This window comes from Convolutriloba macropyga, chromosome 9 (genome assembly GCF_964194025.1).
Source record: "Convolutriloba macropyga chromosome 9, txConMacr16.3, whole genome shotgun sequence".
In the NCBI taxonomy this organism is placed as follows: domain Eukaryota; kingdom Metazoa; phylum Xenacoelomorpha; order Acoela; family Convolutidae; genus Convolutriloba; species Convolutriloba macropyga.
Window position 1 is genome coordinate 11,642,671 of NC_134476.1, and position 24,261 is coordinate 11,666,931.

Genomic DNA, 24,261 nt, shown 5'->3' on the forward strand with positions numbered 1-24,261 from the left:
TTAATTACATTGCACCGCAAAACTTACCTGAAAAACAAGCAAATTTGCTTGATTTTGTCGGGGTCTTTTACGGGCCAAATTTGAGAAAAATTTAGTTCAAATTTGAGAAAAATTGGAAATATCCGCCGAATTTGTCCTCGATTGGTGTTTTTGCGCTATCGTCGAACGAAAAGTGCTGACGATGTGCCAATTAAGCAGAAAACAAAGAACGCCTAATTGATTTTTATTTCGCCAAAACTTCTTCATTTTACTAGTTGCGGGTTAAAAAGTCAAATAGCTGGTTTGAGCTTACTCATAAATTGGTAACTAATATTGTTTACTTTCTGAACAATGTTTTAGATCATTGTTAATGAAATCCAGAACTCTAACTGTAGAGTAATTGAATGTAAAAAAAACATGGAAAGTAGTGCCATAAATTTTGGAGAAATGGGACAAGGTATTGTCATATTTGTCCATGATTTGGTCAAATTGGCCGAAAAAGACCAAATGTACGTTGTTCTGCCTAATGTATCACACATTTCTGGACTAATTTAAGTCGCTAATTTGCCACAAGTTTAAGGTGTAGGAGAATGTAAAACTTCCGTAAAATGTCTAAATCCATTGATCATGCAATGCAGTACAATTTTTTTTATAATTTGACATTCAAAGATGAAACTTGTTACTTCAAAATTACGAAAAAAGGGTGTGAACAGGTAGCTTTCGAACAACGTGTATTTTCTCTTGTATACTAGATTAAATTAGGATTCTTAACTCTGTCGATCTTTTGAATAAAGCATAACGAAATACTGAGAATTGGGAAAAAAATCTTTTTTTTTTCAGAAGGAAAAACGGTTAGATTTCAAGATTTTCTGAAGCGATAGCAAATGCATTCAGTTTCAATTCATCCCGTTATCTTAGCAGAATTTTGAATTCTATTATCAACTTGTTTTTCGTCGTCAGCAATTTCCAAGTCCGGATCAAAACAGAACCCTTTACACCACCTGAAGAACATCTTAGCCGGTTCCTGAAATGATCTGAGGAGAACTATCAACAGAATAGAATTGATGAACCCGTAAGAGTGTTTGACTGCCTTCAAAAGAGAGTGAAAGAAAGCCAAGTATTTTCGTTCAGTAGTCCATTTCGCTTTCTCCCTCACGATTGATTCGAAAAATACCCACACGTCACTGTAGGGGCTTCTAAAGGTTGAACAAAATTTTTTGAGTTGACTCATTTTAAATCCCCTGATATTTTGATTGCCAATAAATCTGCTTTGCAGTTTACCTCTCATTCGCAGCTACATTTCTGTTTTGTTTCGACCCACTTGTGGGGGAGGAACTATATACTCAAATGGGTTTTGTTGTTCAGTCCATGTTCAGTCTTTTTTTGTTCAGTCCATTTTGGCTGATCGATATATTCATCGTAAAGCATTAGGACTGGCATCATTAGAAATCCTGTGCAGTGTATAATATGGAGTTAAAACCATTTTTTGTGTTTTTTTACAGGGGATTATCGAGGTTTAAAGTTTTGTGAATAGCAGACGGAATTCCATTTTTTTCGTATTTTTTGCCAGTTTTGATAAGATTTGTTAAAACTGTTAACAAAAATGCTATTGCTTTAAATTTTAAAGATAGATGAGTTTTGTAAATAGGTTTTATCTGAGTGTTTTTCAAATTTCTGCTAAATTTTTAAATTTTTGAAATATTTTAATCAAAAATGGCTCCAAATACGCTTTTTTATCCCATTTTGATCAAATATGCAGGACGTAGAGACCTAACATCTGTTGTCATAATCATTGAAAACTCCAGAAATGGCTGCTGCACTTTCGTTTCCTATAGCAGTCTTCTGAAAAAAAGTTTTGCCGGTTTTTCGAAAAATTAACTCATTAATTGTATAAAAAGCATCATTTATTTTTTATTTATTGAAATATTTTAATTGTCAATTGATCTATTTTGCAGTTATACGGAATCATTAATTATTTTTGTTGGACGCGCTGCAAAGTCAGGGCTAGGTTTTGACTCATCTTGGAAACTTACAATCAGTAATTAATCGGATTATATTGGGGCGGTTTTTTTTTCGATATATTTTAGCAATTTGGTTATCTTTATGTTTATTACTGAAAAGAATGAAATCAAACTAATCGGGGCCTTATTAATGAGGGATCCCTTTTAAAAAAAGGGGGGCAAAATGAAGATATATTGTATGTCTTCAGAGAAGAGCTCATAGTATTTATGTCTTTAACAATGAGTTTTCATAAATTTTAAATGATATCTTTTGTTTTTCCTTGATATTACGTCACTCTTTTTGCAGCCACTTGATTTCCTTTTGTTAATAGCTTGTTTTGATATCTAGGAGCTGTAGATGGATGGACCTACACAACGCGTTCAGTATTTATCTAATGCCTCTAATGATTTTTAATGTACATTTTTCAAGAGAATGGCAATGAACTATGCATATCTTTTTCGTTTTTTCTGTTCAAATGCAGCTTAATCTAAACATAAACAGGCCAGAACTTATTGCAAGTGATGTAAAAGAAAGCTCCTTATAGTGGTTTTGCTTTTAATTATTGTCTTGGCTTTCTTACGACGAAATTTTATTAAAGTTTTGTGATTATTGCCTACTTTTCTGTATTGGAGGTTGTTATTTGTTCATTTTTCAAATAATCACATTAAGCATTGCAATAATTGGGAAGTAAAAAAATCCAGAAACAAAATTTTTTAAAAGATTTCTTGGTTGTCTTTTAGTTTTAACGACTGCGAAGCCCTTCTCTCACGAAACTTATTGAAGTTTTTCTGTTTTTGCCTCTAATTGTGGTTTTTTTTTGTTTCAGTACGGCATATTTCTGTCAATCTAAAACCTTAACGGCTTCCATATATTTTTAATTCCATCTATTTACTAATTTTGGATTATAACTACCGATTTTAATGATTTTCAATTTATAAATATTTTTAAAAAATTATTTTTGTAATTGCCAATATTTGTAATTGTGTAATTGCCGGATTGTCTTCGATATGGAATTTGGTCTCTCGATTGACCTGACTCATCAACTTTTTTTCACTCCAAATATAATTTTTGCTGATGGTTAGGTTTTGGCTGAAATCATGAATTAATGTTACTGGTAAATATTTATGTCCGTTTTTGTTGTCTTTTTTATAAAGGTGTAAAACACTCTTTCGTTGATAACTTCAATTCGTTTCTATCTAAAGCAACACATAAAACAATGTATAAGTAATGTTAATCGCATTAAGATTGCGGAGAGCATATCAACGTTTTAACTCATCGATGATAGCAACAACGTGTCAGCATTATCGGTGTACAAAGCAACGTGTTCTGCAAGCAAAGGTCAACAATTCAACGCAGAAGCTGTAATACGTACATAGCAACAAGTGCTTTTTAGACGGCAAAGCCTTTTTGCTCATTTAACTGTATCAGTCTAGCTTTGATACTTGAGATCAAAGCTGGTCACCATTCTATTCGAAACCGAGCAAAAAACCTAAGATTATTAAGTTCAAACGAGCCTTACTTGATAGGTTTATATATTAGGTTTAACGAAATTATGTTATTTGCACTTTTTCCTAGTTTTGTACGTAGATTGGACGCAATTCTATACGTATTTAAGTACTCGATTCTGATTGGCTAACAATCTCTCGCTTTACTCAGTAACATCGTCCGGCCAAGAAGATGTTGGGAGAATCGGCACCAATTTTATAAATGGGCGAACGAGCGATCCGGAGGACATGCGCAATACGGCGGAGCGATCCGAGCAGTAGGGTAGTAACCCCTTGGGTTGGTCTCTTCAACTACCCAAACCAAATCACCGGTCTTAAGGTGATGCTTGGCAGGCGTCTGCCACTTAGAACGTCGGTTCAGTGTCGGGACGTACTCTTTGATCCAACGAGACCAAATAGCGTTAGCGTAAGACTGCGCGCAGGTGTAACGCTTACGGTGATCAAAGTCATCTACGCCAATGATTGAAGGGAGACTACGTGCTTGGTTACCGAAAAGAAATTGATTAGGTGTTAATGCGCCTAGGTCAGACGGGTCGGCGCTTACGGGCGTTAACGGACGTGAATTAATTGCATGTTCGACCAGACAAAAAGTAGTGTTCAAAACTTCGTCCGTGAGACGGCGAGTACCGAGGATGGTGTAAAGTATTCGCTTAAAACTACGTACCAGCATCTCCCAGATGCCACCTTGGTGTGGCGCACTGGGCGGATTGAACCTCCACTTAATGCCTTTGTGGGCGAGTTCGACGGCAATGTTGATGAAGTTCCACTTCTCGATATTCTCGTGTTGTTCCTTTTCCGCACCAACAAAGTGAGTACCATTATCAGACCAAATAATGGCTGGTGTACCCCGACGGGAGACAAACCGCTCCACTCCTATTACACACGAACTGGCGTCCATGGAAGGAACGATTTCAACGTGAACGGCGCGAGTAGTAAGGCACGTGAAGAGGAAACCCAACCTATTCTCGGTATTCCTACGTACAGTAACGTAAAGCGGGCCGAAGTAGTCGACCCCGGTGTTCGTGAACGGAGGAGACTGGTATGCAAGTCTTTCTTTTGGGAGGTCAGCCATGGTTGGTTGGATAGTGGCAGCTCGGAACTTTCTGCACGTGACGCAGTTGGATTTAATGGAACGCAGTGAGGATCGTAATTTGAGGATGGTATAGCGTTCTTGTACTTTAGCCCGCAGGTAGTCAATACCTTGATGATGATGTTTAACGTGGTTGTGCCTAAGGAACAACTTTACAAAAGCATGGCGTGCGTCGAGAACGATAGGATGTGTTACATCAAAGTCAACTTCGACCAACCGTTTGATGCGGCCAGCCGATCGGATTAGGTGATTTCGCCCAATAAAGGGAGAAAACGGAGCAATGCGGCTACTCCGTTTAACGGGCTTGTTTTCGAGGAGGTCTTTTGCATTGAATGACTCTCCTTGGACAAGATACTGGAGATGACGCTCGGCTTCGTCAAGCTCCGTGGGGTCTATGATGCTACCATCGGCATTACGGTAACATTCGTGAGGCGGAGTGGGTACGCTGTTATCCGTAGTAACTTTTGATAAGAACTATATTTGTCGAAGGGAATTAGTTGCGGGGGCAGTTCCTTGGTTGACTTGGTTACGGATGCGGCTAATGATGTATTAGTTTCGTCATTTTCTTTAGTTACTATACCAAGTTTGATGTTTTAAACTACTTCAGTGCTTGTTTCGGACGGGAATTGCTTGGTTCTTAAGAAATCTGGACCCCACACCCAGCTACTTGATTGCAAAACCTCAGCGGACATACCACAAGTACCAGCATCTGCTGGATTATCGCTTGAGGCTACGTGGTTCCATTCGTCAAAGCTAGTTTGTTCTAAAATCTCGCATACACGGGTTGCAATAACTATTGGGTGTTTGCTTGTGGAGTTAAGCCACTGCAAGATAATAGTGCTATCAGTCCACATAAAAACTTGGTTAACATGCACAGTAAGGGCTCGACAGATGTCTCGCTTCAGCCGAGCGGCCAGTAGGGCAGCTTGCAGCTCCAGCTTTGGAACTGTCATCACCTTCATGGGTGCTACGCGAGCTTTACCCAGGACGAATGCAAGCTCCATTTTTGGCCCACTAGAAGGTTTTACTTGAGCTCGGAGGAATGCAACAGCGCTGAAGACCTCTTGAGAACTATCGCCAAACATGTGTAGTTCCAGGTGTTCGAAGTTTCCGAAAAAGTAGCTCCTTAGAATAGTGATTTCGGCAAGCTTGGGTAGTTCTACACTCCATTCGAGGAACCTTTCAACTGTGTCTTTTGGTAATTCTTCATCCCAGTGCTGCCCGCTGACACGCCAGATGTCCTTTAGTAACAATCGGGTACCAACTGTAAATGGTGCCACTAGGCCGATGGGATCGAATACCTTAGACACTAGGCTCAAGGCCAAGCGTTGTGTTAAAGACTTAGTTACTGTACTGGAGTTACCCCGACTCACAACTAGAGTATCATTGTTGTGATCCCATTTCAACCCAAGCACGTGCGAAGATTCCTCCTTAAATGAGGCAATTACTTTTCAATCGGTGGACAGGTGACCCATCAATTCGATCAGCCAGATTTGGTACATTGCTTACAAACTGATTAAGCTTGAACCCACCGATATGGAGAAGATTTCTAGGACGGCTTTGGTTGCTTGCGGGTACTGACTGACATTGTCTCGTGCCGTGCGTTGCAATGCATAGTTAGCGCATGTGGACGAGCCTTTAGCCCCAAATATATGGCGCGTGTATTGATACACTACAACATTTGTTCTGGGGTCCTCCCGCCACAAAAAACGCAATGATGGTTGGTCACAGTCAGAAACACCCACTTGGAGGAACATACCCTCGATATCTGCGGACACGGCGAATTGATGTTGACGGAACCTAAGTAGTACGTGGATTAGGTTTTGGAGCAGGTTGGGGCCAGTGAGCAAAGATTTATTCAAAGAAGTACCGTGGAACTTTGCTGCACCATTTAATACCCTACGCACTTTCCCCGGTTTGTTCGGGTTGATTGCGGGATGATGTGGTAGGTACCACTCTTTAACCGACTGTTGCTCGGCCTTGTGAGCATCATGGACTGTAATTAAGTAACCTTTTTCCAAGTCTTCACGGATGGTATTAGCATAGTTTTCTTTCAAAGATGTATCTCTCGATAGCCGCTTTTCGAGAGACTTAAGCTGTACTAGTGACGAAAAGTAGTTATTCGGGAGCTGGATGCTGTCATCAACCCACAACATACCGACATCGTATCTTTGGCCATTATGGAAAGTTTTTGTTTCAAGTATTTTATGCGCGCGAGCATCCGCTGCGGATCGCGGGTCAACCTGCTTGTACGCGCCGTACGATTCCATATCATACCAGGACTTAACTTGACAACCCAGTTCACCGGTCTTAAGGTTCACCCAGTTCACCATTCGCTTAAAACTACGTACCAGCATCTCCCAGATGCCACATTGGTGTGGCGCACTGGGCGGATTGAACCTCCACTTAATGCCTTTGTGGGCGAGTTCGACGTCAATGTTGATGAAGTTCCACTTCTCGATATTCTCGTGTTGTTCCTTTTCCGCACCAACAAAGTGAGTACCATTATCAGACCAAATAATGGCTGGTGTACCCCGACGGGAGACAAACCGCTCCACTCCTATTACACACGAACTGGCGTCCATGGAAGGAACGATTTCAACGTGAACGGCGCGAGTAGTAAGGCACGTGAAGAGGAAACCCAACCTATTCTCGGTATTCCTACGTACAGTAACGTAAAGCGGGCCGAAGTAGTCGACCCCGGTGTTCGTGAACGGAGGAGACTGGTATGCAAGTCTTTCTTTTGGGAGGTCAGCCATGGTTGGTTGGATAGTGGCAGCTCGGAACTTTCTGCACGTGACGCAGTTGGATTTAATGGAACGCAGTGAGGATCGTAATTTGAGGATGGTATAGCGTTCTTGTACTTTAGCCCGCAGGTAGTCAATACCTTGATGATGATGTTTAACGTGGTTGTGCCTAAGGAACAACTTTACAAAAGCATGGCGTGCGTCGAGAACGATAGGAAGTTTTACATCAAAGTCAACTTCGACCAACCGTTTGATGCGGCCAGCCGATCGGATTAGGTGATTTCGCCCAATAAAGGGAGAAAACGGAGCAATGCGGCTACTCCGTTTAACGGGCTTGTTTTCGAGGAGGTCTTTTGCATTGAATGACTCTCCTTGGACAAGATACTGGAGATGACGCTCGGCTTCGTCAAGCTCTGTGGGGTCTATGATGCTACCATCGGCATTACGGTAACATTCGTGAGAAGGTAGCAGGCGGAGTGGGTACGCTGTTATCCGTAGTAACTTTTGATAAGAACTATATTTGTCGAAGGGAATTAGTTGCGGGGGCAGTTCCTTGGTTGACTTGGTTACGGATGCGGCTAATGATGTATTAGTTTCGTCATTTTCTTCAGTTACTATACCAAGTTTGATGTTTTTAACTACTTCAGTGCTTGTTTCGGACGGGAATTGCTTGGTTCTTAAGAAATCTGGACCCCACACCCAGCTACTTGATTGCAAAACCTCAGCGGACATACCACAAGTACCAGCATCTGCTGGATTATCGCTTGAGGCTACGTGGTTCCATTCGTCAACGCTAGTTTGTTCTAAAATCTCGCATACACGGGTTGCAATAAATATTGGGTGTTTGCTTGTGGAGTTAAGCCACTGCAAGATAATAGTGCTATCAGTCCACATAAAAACTTGGTTAACATGCACAGTAAGGGCTCGACAGATGTCTCGCTTCAGCCGAGCGGCCAGTAGGGCAGCTTGCAGCTCCAGCTTTGGAACTGTCATCACCTTCATGGGTGCTACGCGAGCTTTACCCAGGACGAATGCAAGCTCCGTTTTTGGCCCACTAGAAGGTTTTACTTGAGCTCGGAGGAATGCAACAGCGCTGAAGACCTCTTGAGAACTATCGCCAAACATGTGTAGTTCCAGGTGTTCGAAGTTTCCGAAAAAGTAGCTCCTTAGAATAGTGATTTCGACAAGCTTGGGTAGTTCTACACTCCATTCGAGGAACCTTTCAACTGTGTCTTTTGGTAATTCTTCATCCCAGTGCTGCCCGCTGACACGCCAGATGTCCTTTAGTAACAATCGGGTACCAACTTTAAATGGTGCCACTAGGCCGATGGGATCGAATACCTTAGACACTAGGCTCAAGGCCAAGCGTTGTGTTAAAGACTTAGTTACTGTACTGGAGGTACCCCGACTCACAACTAGAGTATCATTGTTGTGATCCCATTTCAACCCAAGCACGTGCGAAGATTCCTCCTTAAATGAGGCAATTACTTTTCATTCGGTGGACTGGTGACCCATCAATTCGATCAGCCAGATTTGGTACATTGCTTACAAACTGATTAAGCTTGAACCCACCGATATGGAGAAGATTTCTAGGACGGCTTTGGTTGCTTCCGGGTACTGACTGACATTGTCTCGTGCCGTGCGTTGCAATGCATAGTTAGCGCATGTGGACGAGTCTTTAGCCCCAAATATATGGCGCGTGTATTGATACACTACAACATTTGTTCTGGGGTCCTCCCGCCACAAAAAACGCAATGATGGTTGGTCACAGTCAGAAACACCCACTTGGAGGAACATACCCTCGATATCTGCGGACACGGCGAATTGATGTTGACGGAACCTAAGTAGTACGTGGATTAGGTTTTGGAGCAGGTTAGGGCCAGTGAGCAAAGATTTATTCAAAGAAGTACCGTGGAACTTTGCTGCACCATTTAATACCCTACGCACTTTCCCCGGTTTGTTCGGGTTGATTGCGGGATGATGTGGTAGGTACCACTCTTTAACCGACTGTTGCTCGGCCTTGTGAGCATCATGGACTGTAATTAAGTAAACTTTTTCCAAGTCTTCACGGATGGTATTAGCATAGTTTTCTTTCAAAGATGTATCTCTCGATAGCCGCTTTTCGAGAGACTTAAGCTGTACTAGTGACGAAAAGTAGTTATTCGGGAGCTGGATGCTGTCATCAACCCACAACATACCGACATCGTATCTTTGGCCATTATGGAAAGTTTTTGTTTCAAGTATTTTATGCGCGCGAGCATCCGCTGCGGATCGTGGGTCAACCTGCTTGTACGCGCCGTACGATTCCATATCATACCAGGACTTAACTTGACAACCCAGTTCATAATCTTGTTCGACATTGGCTTTGAAACATGTTGAGACTAAACTTGAACTTGACGTAAGTGGGCCGCTTAAAACCCAACCTATGGGCAAGCGCACAGCAAACGGTGATCACTTTTTTGTCGGCTGCAAAGTACTCTAACGGGCGGATGGCATGGTAGACATCCTGTCCAAAAATGATCTCAATGTTCCCATAGCTATATCTTACTGGGTCTAGGACGGCCAGATGTGGGTAAGTTTCTTGCATGGACTTAACGTCAATGATGTCAGAACCTACATTTAATGTTTCCCTCACATAGGGACGTACAGTGAATGCTTCGAAGTCTTGATCTTTGTGAGGTGTCACAGTCAATTGAACTGCCTTTGTGTCGATCAGTTCTTCCGTGTTTATACCCTTAACGGTCAGTTTTAATGTGATACCCTGCAAACAAACCGAGCCCAAGAGTTACTGCAGGCGGTATCGCATAAAACCAACTCTGTAGTACTAGTACCAGAAGAATTAGTAAGTTTCAGTTCCGTGACCTGAAGGAGGCCTTTGACATCCGTCACGGAAGACAAAGTGGTTGTTTTGCTTGGTTGCTGTTGACCGGTAGATGGCCTACTAGTACCTGCGTTCGACTTCGAAGTGTTGACGTTGTTGTTTGTTGAGGGTTTAGCTGGAAAAACCTCTTCAGCTCCGTGAAGTAAGGTGTTATGGGAGTTGTTGCAACCATCTTTTCTACATTCACGGGGATTTTTGCACTGCCTGAACATATGTTTATCCCGCAAACAAGAGAAACAGAGCTTTGCATCAGCCACGACCTTGGCTCTCTGCGTGGGAGTCTTTTCCTTAAAGACAGGGCATTCCCACAGCCAGTGGCTGTCTTTGCATACAATGCAACTAGAGATTGGTGGTGACGGACAACTCTGTTGCGGCTTAACACTGCTCTTGTGTTGCGTATTTGCAGCAAATGCCTTCGGAGCAACTTTTGATCTTGTTACTGACTTGTTGGTATCCTCAGTCCTTGCTTTAAATGCGGTATTCTTCATTAAATCGTGCGCTTCGGCCTTCTCCTTTAACCAGTCGTTGGAATCCAAAAGAGCAGGTTTCAGCCAATGCTTTTTGACCGTGAGAAGTGACCACGATTCCTTCATATTGGGTGGAAGCTTCTGTACGGCGGTGTTAAGAAGCGCAGCACTCTTTAAATCTGAATCGTATGAGAGCGATTTAAATACCCCGACAAGACTTGAAATGCACCCTGAATAGTTAATGATGTTGTCGCTATTGTGCATCCTCAATGGTGGAAAGCTGCTGAGTTTGACCAAATGGGCACTTACGACCGCCTGCGGTTGGCCAAATTTACGTTCTAAGGTCCTCAGTGCGTCTTTGTACATTGCGCCGCATTAAGCGAACTCAGCTATAGCTGTTTTAGCTTTACCAGTTACAAGGGTCTTAAGGTATGTCAGTTTTACATCATCAGTTAAGGACTGAGAGTCAACCGCGCTTTTAAACTGACCATACCATTCGTGCCACTGTAGAGGATCCCCATTGTATTGGGACAACTTCCATTCGGGTAGTGGGTCATTCCTCTTGCTAGATAAGGCGTCAGTGATTGCCTTAATCAGACTTGCATTTTCAGATGCTGGTGCAGGAGGCGTGGGATGCGGTGGGCCACCCCAGCACAATGGTATCGGAGCAGTATGCCCGTATGTTGGATGTATAACCGGCGTGACAAAAGGTGGCGCGATGTTAGTAGTTGTACTAATGGGGTTAACAGGGATGCTACAAGTTGCTGCGTGGTTGCTATTTGGATTATGTTGTGCACTCATTTGCAAGATGGGAAGACTGATAGCGGGGTTAGCTGTGCTTTGGGGTAGGTACGGTTTAACATTTTTGAAGACGGTAGCATTATTTGTCGCCTGGTTTACGTTTGGGGGTTTATTTTGAGGAAAACTCCACAGGTTTAAATCAAGGTTACAGTTCTGGGGAGGTTTTGTGCTGTAGGACACGGTACCAGGCGGGTTTGAGGTGAATGGACAATGTTTTGTTGTGGATTGTTGGGGACGGTTAAGTATGTTGTTGCGCTCGCTGGAATGGGTGACGGAACTACGGAAGGCTGCGATTATATAATTGTTGAGGCGGGAATACAGGAGGCAGGTTCACGAGTGGATTTAGAGGTGAAGGGACATTATGAGAGGAATGGGCAATAGGGACTTGTGTTTGATGTGGAATGTTACTTTGAGGTGGATTCTGTTGTTGCGGAAAATGAGGCATTGACATTTGTAATTAACAAGTCACACTGGAGCTTTCCTGACCCACGAACTGATATGCCTGTGGGATTATTGAAAAATCAGGTACAAAAATGGAGTTCGTTGGAGCCATAACGGGTGTCGTTGACCGGGGAGGTTGCATAGGTGGCTGAAGTGGTGGGAGTGCGAAAATTTGTACATCGACTGGTACTTGGTTCACTGGGTTCACCTTACCACTTTCTGATGGACTGCGTGCCTGCTCGACCCTTTGATCACTGAGTGATTGCTGCAGTTGAGCCTGGAGGTATTCCCGATACAACGCTTCTTGCTGAGCAACAGAAATTGAAACTCCTGGCCGTGTGTACTGAGAAAGCATTTCAAGATGATTCAAGTTACCGGCAACATTACTTGTGTTTTTTGGAGGATTACTAGGGGCAGTATCTTGAACAGGAGGGTCAGCAGTTGCTGAACCAGGACGAGAAAAATTTGACTTACTTGCAGCAGTCAATGAATTACCTGCTGGAACAGAATTTACCCAATCCCGAACAAGTCTCTGACTTCTATCTGATCCCCTATTTTTAATCAAATTCAGATCACTTGAGTGGTGACTAAACATTGAATGGTTATCCATTAATTCAACCTCATCTAATTTAGCTGCGGCAACACGCTGGCGGTGGTCTTCCTCTTATTCTTATGTGCCATCATCTCCCTTTATATTTCAAGCGCCTTTTTTCCCATGGCAATTTCGTGTTTTTGTTTAGCGAGGTGCATGGCAGCTTGTTCTTGTTTCTCGGCCTCTTCGCGTTTTTGTTTTGCCATGAGAAAGTCATGTTCACGCTGGCTAGACATTGATGATGCTGTTCGAAAGTGAACTTCTCTTAGACTGTCCTTGAGGGTTAACGCCCTCACATACGTTGTCTCGGTGAGCGACTGAGTCAATATAGTTTCTAGCCGCAAGCAAGAATTTATCAATGTTATTAGTTACATCATCCAACAATTGCTCAAGGACAGGGTAAATTGAATCTGGGTTCTCCGCTTCACTGGCCAAGTCAAATAATTCTTCATTCTACTGTACCACTTTACTGAAGACATCCTTCAACTTAGAAACCAAGCGTTCAAATTTAACCCTCCTGTCTTGACGATTTATGGCATCTGTGATGTCCTTATGGATGTTGCATAACTCAGACTCTAGATTAGATCTTGCATTAAAGAGCTTTTTCAATTTTTCTTGATGATCGGCCATAATCTTAAAATGGCTAATTTCTCAATGCAACAAAAGTAACTTCAAAACGAACACGTGGAGTGTGGTTTATACCGAACCCAAATGACGATGACTTGATAATCAAGACGTTGAAGAGCAGGAATGATTTACTCGGAGAAAGTAAGTGACAAAAGTGAGAGAGCGTCTAACGTGCTTTTAAGCAACGTGAGACTAAACAGAAAGACAAGCAACCGGCAGAAGAAGGCCGGGCGTACGAAGAACGACGAAACTGAAAACGAAACGGACGGGCGGGGGAGACGGGCTAACGGCGCATGAAACAGGAAACGGAACGGAATTGGCGAAAATGCTGGCAGGAAACGGGCGACGCAAGGAACGGGACGGAAACGCGAAACAAGCGACGCACGAAGAAACGGGAACCGAGACGGACGGGACGGAAATGTCGGGCGACGGGCTCACGACGCTACGGGTAAACGGACGGTTAGAACGGAAACGTTGAGCGAGTAGCGCGCAACGAAACGTAAAGACGGGAAGGAACGGGCGGTTGACTATTAAGCAGCGAGCGGGGAGGTCGGGGACCACTATGCTAGCAGACCACAGTAACAAACTCAACCAAACAAACTAGCCATAACTCCAGAACAAACTTAAGTCACACCCTAAGAAGGAGAGATGCTACTGCAAGAGACAAACTAGCACAAGTCGTTCTGGGGCTTAATATATACAAATAACGAACTAATTTACGGCAAAGCAGTAGTATACTAATTGGATGAAAAGAGCAAGAAATTTATTAGCCGTAAATCCAGAATAAACTTAAGTCACACCCTAGCAATATTCAAACCTAAACAACCGATCAGCATATCAACAATATTAAACAAACTACAGTTAAAGTTAAATAACATGCAGCGCTTTTGTATGTAGTCTATGAAAGCTGGAAAAGTTAAGAAACAATCTAGCCGTAACTCCAGAATAAACTTAAGTCACACCCTAGAAGGCAAAAACCCATATCAACTAACAATCATACATTCACACGCAAACATACAGCAGCAGAAATCAATATACTACAACAGGGGTGCTAGTAATTTAGTGATTTGGAAAAGTCCAGGAACCAACCAGCCGTAACTCTAGAATAAACTTAAGTCACACCCTAGAAGGCAACAAGAGCAAAGGAACTAAACATCAAACTAGTTTAATCAACATACTGCAACATAAATGACAACATGCTACACCGAAGGAAAAAAATAGGCGGAGAAAAACAACTCTGAGTGCAAGAAAAAACGGAATGATCGGATACGAAAACGAAAAACGAAATTTTGGGAGAGCGACGTTGATGAAAAATAAACGAAAATTGTGAATGGCGAAGTTAAGGAACGACAAAGAAGCGGACGGTACGGTACGCAAACGAGATACGAAGATAATAAGAAAACAAATTTTTTTTTGAGCCAGAGGTTGTGAGTTTATATCTCACACCATTCTCTGTCCAATTTTTCAAAGTTCTCACATTTTTTTCTCATATCTGCGGTCAATTTTTTCTATGTAGCCATAATGGACCAATTTGTCTGAATTTCCCAACTTTCGACCGAAAAATTTCAAAATCGTTGTTTTTTGCTCTTAAAAAAGTTTCTCTGCTCCCTTCTCCAAAAAATATTCAATTTCGCTGAGGCCTGTAAAGATAGTACTACTTGATTTCCTTAACAATCTGGCGGAAAAGGTTTGTGAATAGCGGAAGGTTTGATCAAACTCCGAACCTTTAATTTTTTAAACTAAAAAAATTCAACTGTGGGGGTTATTGGTGACCTGTTACAAAAAGGATTAGAGTCAATTATCCACTCTTATGAATACCAGTGTTTGGGGCCGAACTTGCCGACTAAACTGTCTGAATACTTTAGTGCAAAAAGAAAACTAAACAGCGTTTCGGTTCTGTCTTACAGTTTTAGAGGTTGCTGTCCGACTTTTTGTTGAGCCATTCCCAAAAAGTTAAGCAGTTCGATGTCATAAATCGCATTAAGTAAGTTGGGTCCTTTTTTTACTGGAGATTGATGCCATGTGATGTGGTAGATCAAAGACAGGAGGTCGGTGGAGTGGGGCGGGATCTGGTATCAAGAATTTGTCGAACCTCATGGGACTGGCCAGCCACAATCGGGATTCCCTTGAGTTCACTGTCATTCTTTTCACCTTGTTATTGTTGCATCTGTTTGATAGCGATGCGTCTCGTCCTGTCCTTGTAGGGCTTGTTCTGGAACCAGAATCGATAACACTCGAAATAAGCCCGGTCATCTCCGTCAGGGCAAAGGTGCAACGCGAGGGCTGACGTTTTTGAGGTTGCGAAGAGTGTGAAGTGATTTTTCATTCAGAACTGTCCAAATACGGGTGCGCTTGCACTCGTCTTTGCTTCCTTGCTTCTCATCTATTTAATAAGTTTATCACAATTGGGTTAATTATACAAGTTGAATAATCTAGGGAAATTATCTAGTGTAACTGACGAGAAGCAATAGGCTTGCTTTTTCAAGAAGATCCCTTATGTTCGGTTAGGGAGCGGTAACAAATATAAAGGTGTAAAATACTCTTTCGTTGATAACTTCAATTCGTTTCTATCTAAAGCAACACATAAATTATGTTATTTGCACCTTTTCCTAGCTTTGTACGTAGATTGGAGCAATTCTATACGTATTTAAGTACTCGATTCTGATTGGCTAACAATCTCTCGCTTTACTCAGTAACATTTTTCTTTAAGAACCTTTTACAACTTTTACACAGAAGACGCGATTACAGAAAAACCAAGCTTTCTAAAAGTGAAGTTGTTACAGTGTGCCTGAATAACAGTGGGATTCTATGCGCTATTTGTATTCACAATTTCCCATCCATTGTATTCAAAAACGCAAAAACGCACACTTTTCATATAATATTGAAAAATTTGTTAGAATGTTAATTTTTCATTAGTAGCGTTTTCAGCCCATCGCTTGTAATACATCTGATTAATCCTTTAAGCTTCCTTCAACATTTTTTGATTGCGTGCGCTTCTCTCCCTTTTTCGTGTTTTCTCAATAGTTGATAAGCTATAGAAATGATCTTTTGATATAAGACTGAAATATGACTGTATAAACTCTTGTTTTGTTTTAATAACATTATGCAAATGACTAAGTAGAGCTTTCGATTGAAACAAGAAGTTTTTGTTAGAGTAATGGAAACAAACATTCTCAATTTGCTTAAATTTTATGTCGAGCTAGTTCTGTTATTGAAAAAGGCTTACATATATGTTTTTTATATAGATTTATTATATAGTATACTTATCTTTTTTTAAAAAAAATATAAGTGTTTAAACTATAAATATTGTATGTGTGTGTGACTGTGTGCGTGTGTATGTTGTATATTTCATTTTTACCTGGACAATAGGCAGCACGAGGACGCAAGTTGTCGATTAGCGTTCAGCTTTAACCTTCCTGTCTTGACGATTTATGGCATCTGTGATGTCCTTATGGATGTTGCATAAATCAGACTCTAGATTAGATCTTGCATTAAAGAGCTTTTTCAATTTTTCTTGATGATCGGCCATAATCTTAAAATGGCTAATTTCTCAATGCAACAAAAGTAACTTCAAAACGAACACGTGGAGTGTGGTTTATACCGAACCCAAATGACGATGACTTGATAATCAAGACGTTGAAGAGCAGGAATAAGTGAGAGAGCGTCTAACGTGCTTTTAAGCAACGTGAGACTAAACAGAAAGACAAGCAACCGGCAGAAGAAGGCCGGGCGTACGAAGAACGACGAAACTGAAAACGAAACGGACGGGCGGGGGAGACGGGCTAACGGCGCATGAAACAGGAAACGGAACGGAATTGGCGAAAATGCTGGCAGGAAACGGGCGACGCAAGGAACGGGACGGAAACGCGAAACAAGCGACGCACGAAGAAACGGGAACCGAGACGGACGGGACGGAAATGTCGGGCGACGGGCTCACGACGCTACGGGTAAACGGACGGTTAGAACGGAAACGTTGAGCGAGTAGCGCGCAACGAAACGTAAAGACGGGAAGGAACGGGCGGTTGACTATTAAGCAGCGAGCGGGGAGGTCGGGGACCACTATGCTAGCAGACCACAGTAACAAACTCAACCAAACAAACTAGCCATAACTCCAGAACAAACTTAAGTCACACCCTAAGAAGGAGAGATGCTACTGCAAGAGACAAACTAGCACAAGTCGTTCTGGGGCTTAATATATACAAATAACGAACTAATTTACGGCAAAGCAGTAGTATACTAATTGGATGAAAAGAGCAAGAAATTTATTAGCCGTAAATCCAGAATAAACTTAAGTCACACCCTAGCAATATTCAAACCTAAACAACCGATCAGCATATCAACAATATTAAACAAACTACAGTTAAAGTTAAATAACATGCAGCGCTTTTGTATGTAGTCTATGAAAGCTGGAAAAGTTAAGAAACAATCTAGCCGTAACTCCAGAATAAACTTAAGTCACACCCTAGAAGGCAAAAACCCATATCAACTAACAATCATACATTCACACGCAAACATACAGCAGCAGAAATCAATATACTACAACAGGGGTGCTAGTAATTTAGTGATTTGGAAAAGTCCAGGAACCAACCAGCCGTAACTCTAGAATAAACTTAAGTCACACCCTAGAAGGCAACAAGAGCAAAGCAACTAAACATCAAACTAGTTTAATCAACATACTGCAACATAAATGACAACATGCTACACCGAAGGAAAAAAATAGGCGGAGAAAAACAACTCTGAGTGCAAGAAAAAACGGAATGATCGGATACGAAAACGAAAAACGAAATTTTGGGAGAGCGACGTTGATGAAAAATAAACGAAAATTGTGAATGGCGAAGTTAAGGAACGACAAAGAAGCGGACGGTACGGTACGCAAACGAGATACGAAGATAATAAGAAAACAAATTTTTTTTTGAGCCAGAGGTTGTGAGTTTATATCTCACACCATTCTCTGTCCAATTTTTCAAAGTTCTCACATTTTTTTCTCATATCTGCGGTCAATTTTTTCTATGTAGCCATAATGGACCAATTTGTCTGAATTTCCCAACTTTCGACCGAAAAATTTCAAAATCGTTGTTTTTTGCTCTTAAAAAAGTTTCTCTGCTCCCTTCTCCAAAAAATATTCAATTTCGCTGAGGCCTGTAAAGATAGTACTACTTGATTTCCTTAACAATCTGGCGGAAAAGGTTTGTGAATAGCGGAAGGTTTGATCAAACTCCGAACCTTTAATTTTTTAAACTAAAAAAATTCAACTGTGGGGGTTATTGGTGACCTGTTACAAAAAGGATTAGAGTCAATTATCCACTCTTATGGATACCAGTGTTTGGGGCCGAACTTGCCGACTAAACTGTCTGAATACTTTAGTGCAAAAAGAAAACTAAACAGCGTTTCGGTTCTGTCTTACAGTTTTAGAGGTTGCTGTCCGACTTTTTGTTGAGCCATTCCCAAAAAGTTAAGCAGTTCGATGTCATAAATCGCATTAAGTAAGTTGGGTCCTTTTTTTACTGGAGATTGATGCCATGTGATGTGGTAGATCAAAGACAGGAGGTCGGTGGAGTGGGGCGGGATCTGGTATCAAGAATTTGTCGAACCTCATGGGACTGGCCAGCCACAATCGGGATTCCCTTGAGTTCACTGTCATTCTTTTCACCTTGTTATTGTTGCATCTGTTTGATAGCGATGCGTCTCGTCCTGTCCTTGTAGGGCTTGTTCTGGAACCAGAATCGATAACACTCGAAATAAGCCCGGTCATCTCCGTCAGGGCAAAGGTGCAACGCGAGGGCTGACGTTTTTGAGGTTGCGAAGAGTGTGAAGTGATTTTTCATTCAGAACTGTCCAAATACGGGTGCGCTTGCACTCGTCTTTGCTTCCTTGCTTCTCATCTATTTAATAAGTTTATCACAATTGGGTTAATTATACAAGTTGAATAATCTAGGGAAATTATCTAGTGTAACTGACGAGAAGCAATAGGCTTGCTTTTTCAAGAAGATCCCTTATGTTCGGTTAGGGAGCGGTAACAAATATAAAGGTGTAAAATACTCTTTCGTTGATAACTTCAATTCGTTTCTATCTAAAGCAACACATAAATTATGTTATTTGAACCTTTTCCCAGCTTTGTATGTAGATTGGACGCAATTCTATACGTATTTAAGTACTCGATTCTGATTGGCTAACAATCTCTCGCTTTACTCAGTAACATTTTTCATTAAGAACCTTTTACAACTTTTACACAGAAGACGCAATTACAGGAAAACCAAGCTTTCTAAAAGTGAAGTTGTTACAGTGTGCCTGAAAAACAGTGGGATTCTATGCACTAGTTGTATTCACAATCTCCAATCCATTGTATTCAAAAACGCAAAAACGCACACTTTTCATATAATATTGAAAAATTTGTTAGAATGTTAATATTTCATCAGTAGCGTTTTCAGCCCATCGTTTGTAATACATTTGATTAATGCTTTAAGCTTCCTTCAAATTTTTTTTATTGCGTGCGCCTCTCCCTTTTTCGTGTTTTCTCAATAGTTGATAAGCTATAGAAATGATCTTTTGATATAAGACTGAAATATGACTGTATAAATTCTTGTTTTGATTTAATAACATTATGCAAATGACTAAGTAGAGCTTTCGATTGAAACAAGAAATTTTTGTCAGAGTAATGGAAACAAACAGTCTCAATTCGCTTAAATTTTATGTCGAGCTAGTTCTGTTATTGAAAAAGGCTTACATATATGTTTTTTATATAGATATATTATATAGTATACTTATCTTTTTTCTAAAAAAAAGTAAAAGCTTTTAAACTATAAATATTGTATGTCTGTGTGTCTGTGTGCGTGTGTATGTTGTATATTTCATTTTTACCTGGACATTAGGCTGCACGAGGACGCAAGTTGTCGATTAGCGTTTGCTCGTTTCTTCGTTTGGATATATTTTTTCAGTCAGTTTTTTTTTAAATTATATATAAAAATATATATACAGACACAAACATATATATATATATATATATATATATATATATACTTATATATATATATATATATATATATATATATATATATAAATATATATATATATATATATATATATATATATTGCTCAGGAGTTTTTTGTCTCTGTCCCAATTCGGCTAAATGTCATAGCATATCGCTCTTTTTTCTATTCATTTTAACAAAAAATTCACATATGTGGAAAGTTATTAGGTGTCTCTGTTGGTTAACAAATCACTCGCTTCAATTCTTTTCAATAATAGCCCCCTTTTGCCAGTGGTGTCACTTGCTGAAACGATGCCAAACTTCGATTTTTTTCAGCATTATGTATAATTTCGGCTTTTTAGATATTGGTCAATAAGTTTAATAAAGAACTAATCTGTATTAACACCCGTGTCCAGGTTTTTTCGAAAAAAATAATCTAAAATTGCACTGAAGAGCTGCGAAAAAAATGTTTTTCACCGCAAAGTGCCCGCATTTTTCAGCAATGAATGTGGCAATTTCATGAAAGATTTGTGTTTTTGAGCAGTGAATTTTTTTGAACTTTTTTTGTGCAGAACGGACGTCGGAAATTAACACTTTTTGTAGTAAGAACATACAAATAATATAAACTCATTGTGGCTTGAGTTGGCATTTGTTGGTTACTGGTTGTACTATCTTGGCTTTCTGCAAAAGAGTTTCAAATGTTGTTGTCGATCTATCATACAAGGGGCGTAGCTATGAAAACAGAAACATTTACGAAGGGCACGAAGCAGAAATTTTTTTGGGTATGAAGCTTGCCTAAATTGCGGCATTATAAGACTGGGGTAACTGAGTAATATCTATTTTCTGATAAGAATGTGTTCTGACAAATATGACTGCTTCATCAAACACTTTTAAAAAAAACTTCGTTTAAATTTACAAGAAAATCAGTTTAACTTAACTGAAAAGTTAATTTTGCCTTAACTTATTGTTTTCTGAAACTCATCTTAAATTTACCGTAAAATTAATTGAGCACTACCGTAAATTTCAAATAAAGCAACTTAACATTTATTTTTAAAAAGATAAAAAAAATATGCGTAAAATTTGCAATAACTAAAAAAGAAGAAGTTGAGATACTACTGAAGTAAAGTTGAGTTAAGTTAAACTGCAATTTAAGGTAGCGCCGGTATTTTCTATTTTCCAGTTTTTTCTGTTTTCAAGTGAGTCTCAGCTCAGTATGCACAGGGTTCACCCAACATCAATGGCTTGTTTTCGTTACAGGGGTGAGGGCTAATCAAATTATTCACAATACGATGCCAAAAAACAATGTCTTTATCCTAAAGGGTTACGTTTTCAGGGTAATTTTCTATGTTTTGGCTGTGATGTCACTTATCTGGGTCAAAGCTCATTCTATTTTGGCAAATGTATGTCGTGTATTATCTAATTTTCTTTTCACATTGTTCAGAATATGCGATTACTAGAACGATTATTGAATTTCCGTGGTTCGCTTGCGTATCCGCGAAATACAGAACTGATAATTTTCTTTTTTAAAATTTTTTTCATTAATAAGTTTATCACAACATTTAGGCTAAAATCAAGCAGAAGTGGTTCCTGTTGCCAGCAAAGTGCATTTGGTATAAGGAAAATAAATTAAACTTCGATCAGGTTGAGGAAGACTCGTTTTGAATTTCCTTGTTTTGTTTTATGATCACTCAACAAGAAGTTTTGATGTTTTGCTTACTTTATTTTGGATTCTTTGCTATCAAATCCTTTTCTACCAAATTTTTCCAATTTAATTTGTTCTTTAGTATGGATGAAATTTCACTGGAAAGACGCTTTTTTATACTCGTTATATTGCAAAAAAGGAAGTTAAGATAATTATACATTAACATCGTAAAGATAAATGTTTATCTTAGCTCAAATTAGGGTAACGCTTATATGTTGTTCACCTTAATTTGACTTTAACATGTATGGTAAACTTACCTTTACTTGATTCAGTGTGGTTTAAGCTTGTTAGCCTGGATGCCTACCGAACGCTATCCTAGTGAATTTGGAACCCCCTTGCTCAAACCAAGTGCTAGCGTGGGTTGCGATATTGCACAAAACCAAAGTTTTGACCAAATCTGCAATATGGAGTCTTATTGTATGACACTGCGAATGTATCTGAACTTAAAAAAATTTAACTGGTACCAAATGTCATCTGAAGAATTATTGTTTTCGAAAATTTGAACGCTTTTCGAAAGTCAAACAAGACTTGAAAAAATTAATCGCGCAGGAACTTCACCTCTATGAACTAATAAAGGTGCTTTCCGGGGTTCTCAGACGAGACTCACCACACTATTATTGAATGACGCCCTTAACAAGTTGGAATTAGAAAAGCTTTTAAGTGGAGAGACTAGAAAGACAGCTTAACCTTTTAGTGAACTGAACAATGATCAATAAGAAATCTTTGGTAACGCGAGTGCGTAAGATATTTAAGGCTTTCGCAAAACTGGACATCAAAATAATCAAAAATTTGTTAGAGCTCTCCGAAACAAAACTTTTAAGTCTGTCACATAAACTTAGGGATAATTACATACAAGGAAACCAATTCTTTGTAAAATAATTCTGGTAGGAGTCAGTAAATTATTTCTTCTTGTTATGCTTCATTTTGTCAATGCTCTTAAAAAGAGACATAACTTGACAGGTTCCGGCCTATTTGAATGTTGATTGTACTTGTTTGTTCTCAAACGCTGATTGTACTAATGCATTGTTTTTTTCATACAGCGTTTGGAAATTGAAATGTAATCTAATCTAATCAGAAAAAATGGGAAGTAATTCTCAGTGGGAAGTAATTGAAAAAAATAAATATGTTAATTATTACAACGTGAAAAAGTACGCACATCTTGTCGATATATTGTGCCAGATATGTGCTGAAACAGATGCTGGGTAGAATACAGGTCACCCAAGATGCCCACAGAAATCCAAATGCTTTTGTCAAGGTCATAGTCCTCAGTGACTGGCGTCCATTTTTGAGAGCTCGAATGACCTTAAAGGTAATATTTAATGCAGAAATATACTACTAAAATAAAGTTCCATACCATCTACCGCGTTCAAACAATCAATGTTCCACATTTCATCCAACAAAAAGTTAGTCTATACCCACATCACCCCCAGGCGCACATGCTATATTTTTATAGTCACGTAGTAAACGTGCTATATAAGAACACATAAAAAGTATTTGGGGGACAAAAATACTCGTGGGGGGCAGAATGGATCCTAAAACATTTCTATTAGAGTATTTAATGATTTTTGTCTTCTACATGAGCAGTTTAAGAAAAGAGAGGTTAGTCATTCTAGCCGAGGTTGATATGAAACTACTGTATGCTCGACCAAAACTCTGTATGAAAAAAAATGACTCGATTTCAAATCTGACAATTTCATATCAAGTTTAGACAGTAATGGTGTCTTCAAGTGTCATGCAGCAATCGACTTTGTTCTATACATTTGATTAATCCATGTTAGAAGCCGGATCTTTTCCGTTTGTGCGCCCCACCCGCAACCCCCCCCCCCCCCCCTCCCTCCCCCAGTACGTTGTATGCTCCCCCGTTACAGAGGGCGTGCCGTTGCATAGTAAATCTTTATGTTAAAAAATGGCACGTGTGTCGGGAGACGGGAGAGTGCTAATAGTATCCACTATGCGGGGGGGGGGGGGGGGGAGGGGCACAAACGGAAAATTGGAAAATATCCAATTGAACGCAATTGAATAACACAAAAAAGTGTTATAGATTGAATAGCAGAAAAATTGGTTGATAAGCTTCACCTGAAAGTAGAGGACGCCGCTGGCAAAAGCACTGACACCGAAGAAGCTCAGCTCCACCAAACTCTCAGTGTACCACTTCTTAGTCAGATAACAATCGAAACAGCTCGTGTAGTTGATTTTCTCAACACGTCAAAAGTTGTCAATGTGATTTTTTTCTCAAAAAAAGCTTGAATGGACAAATCCTAAGAATAACCCGAGAATTTAGAAAGTTTCAGATGTCAGACACTCCGTAATATCCTCCCCAAAGAGGTTAAATTAACAATCACAGGACCCATTATCAGTCGATACCCAATTCAGACTGTCCTTGTGTTGAGTGGCAAACCTAATTCTTCTAAAACTGGAACGTCGGCTGCCAAAAAATAGCTGCGATTGCGTTAAAACCTC

The 24,261-nt window shown here is 40.1% G+C and overlaps 1 long non-coding RNA gene across 1 annotated transcript; it reads right to left on the bottom strand.

Moving 5' to 3' along the window:
- Positions 1–732: 732 nt before the first annotated feature.
- On the bottom strand, positions 733–23,147 carry LOC142346036 (uncharacterized). The gene is made up of 2 exons (XR_012759380.1): positions 22,958–23,147; positions 733–1,175 (listed from the first exon to the last, which is right to left on the bottom strand). It is a non-coding gene; the product is annotated as an uncharacterized LOC142346036 (long non-coding RNA).
- Positions 23,148–24,261: the final 1,114 nt, after the last annotated feature.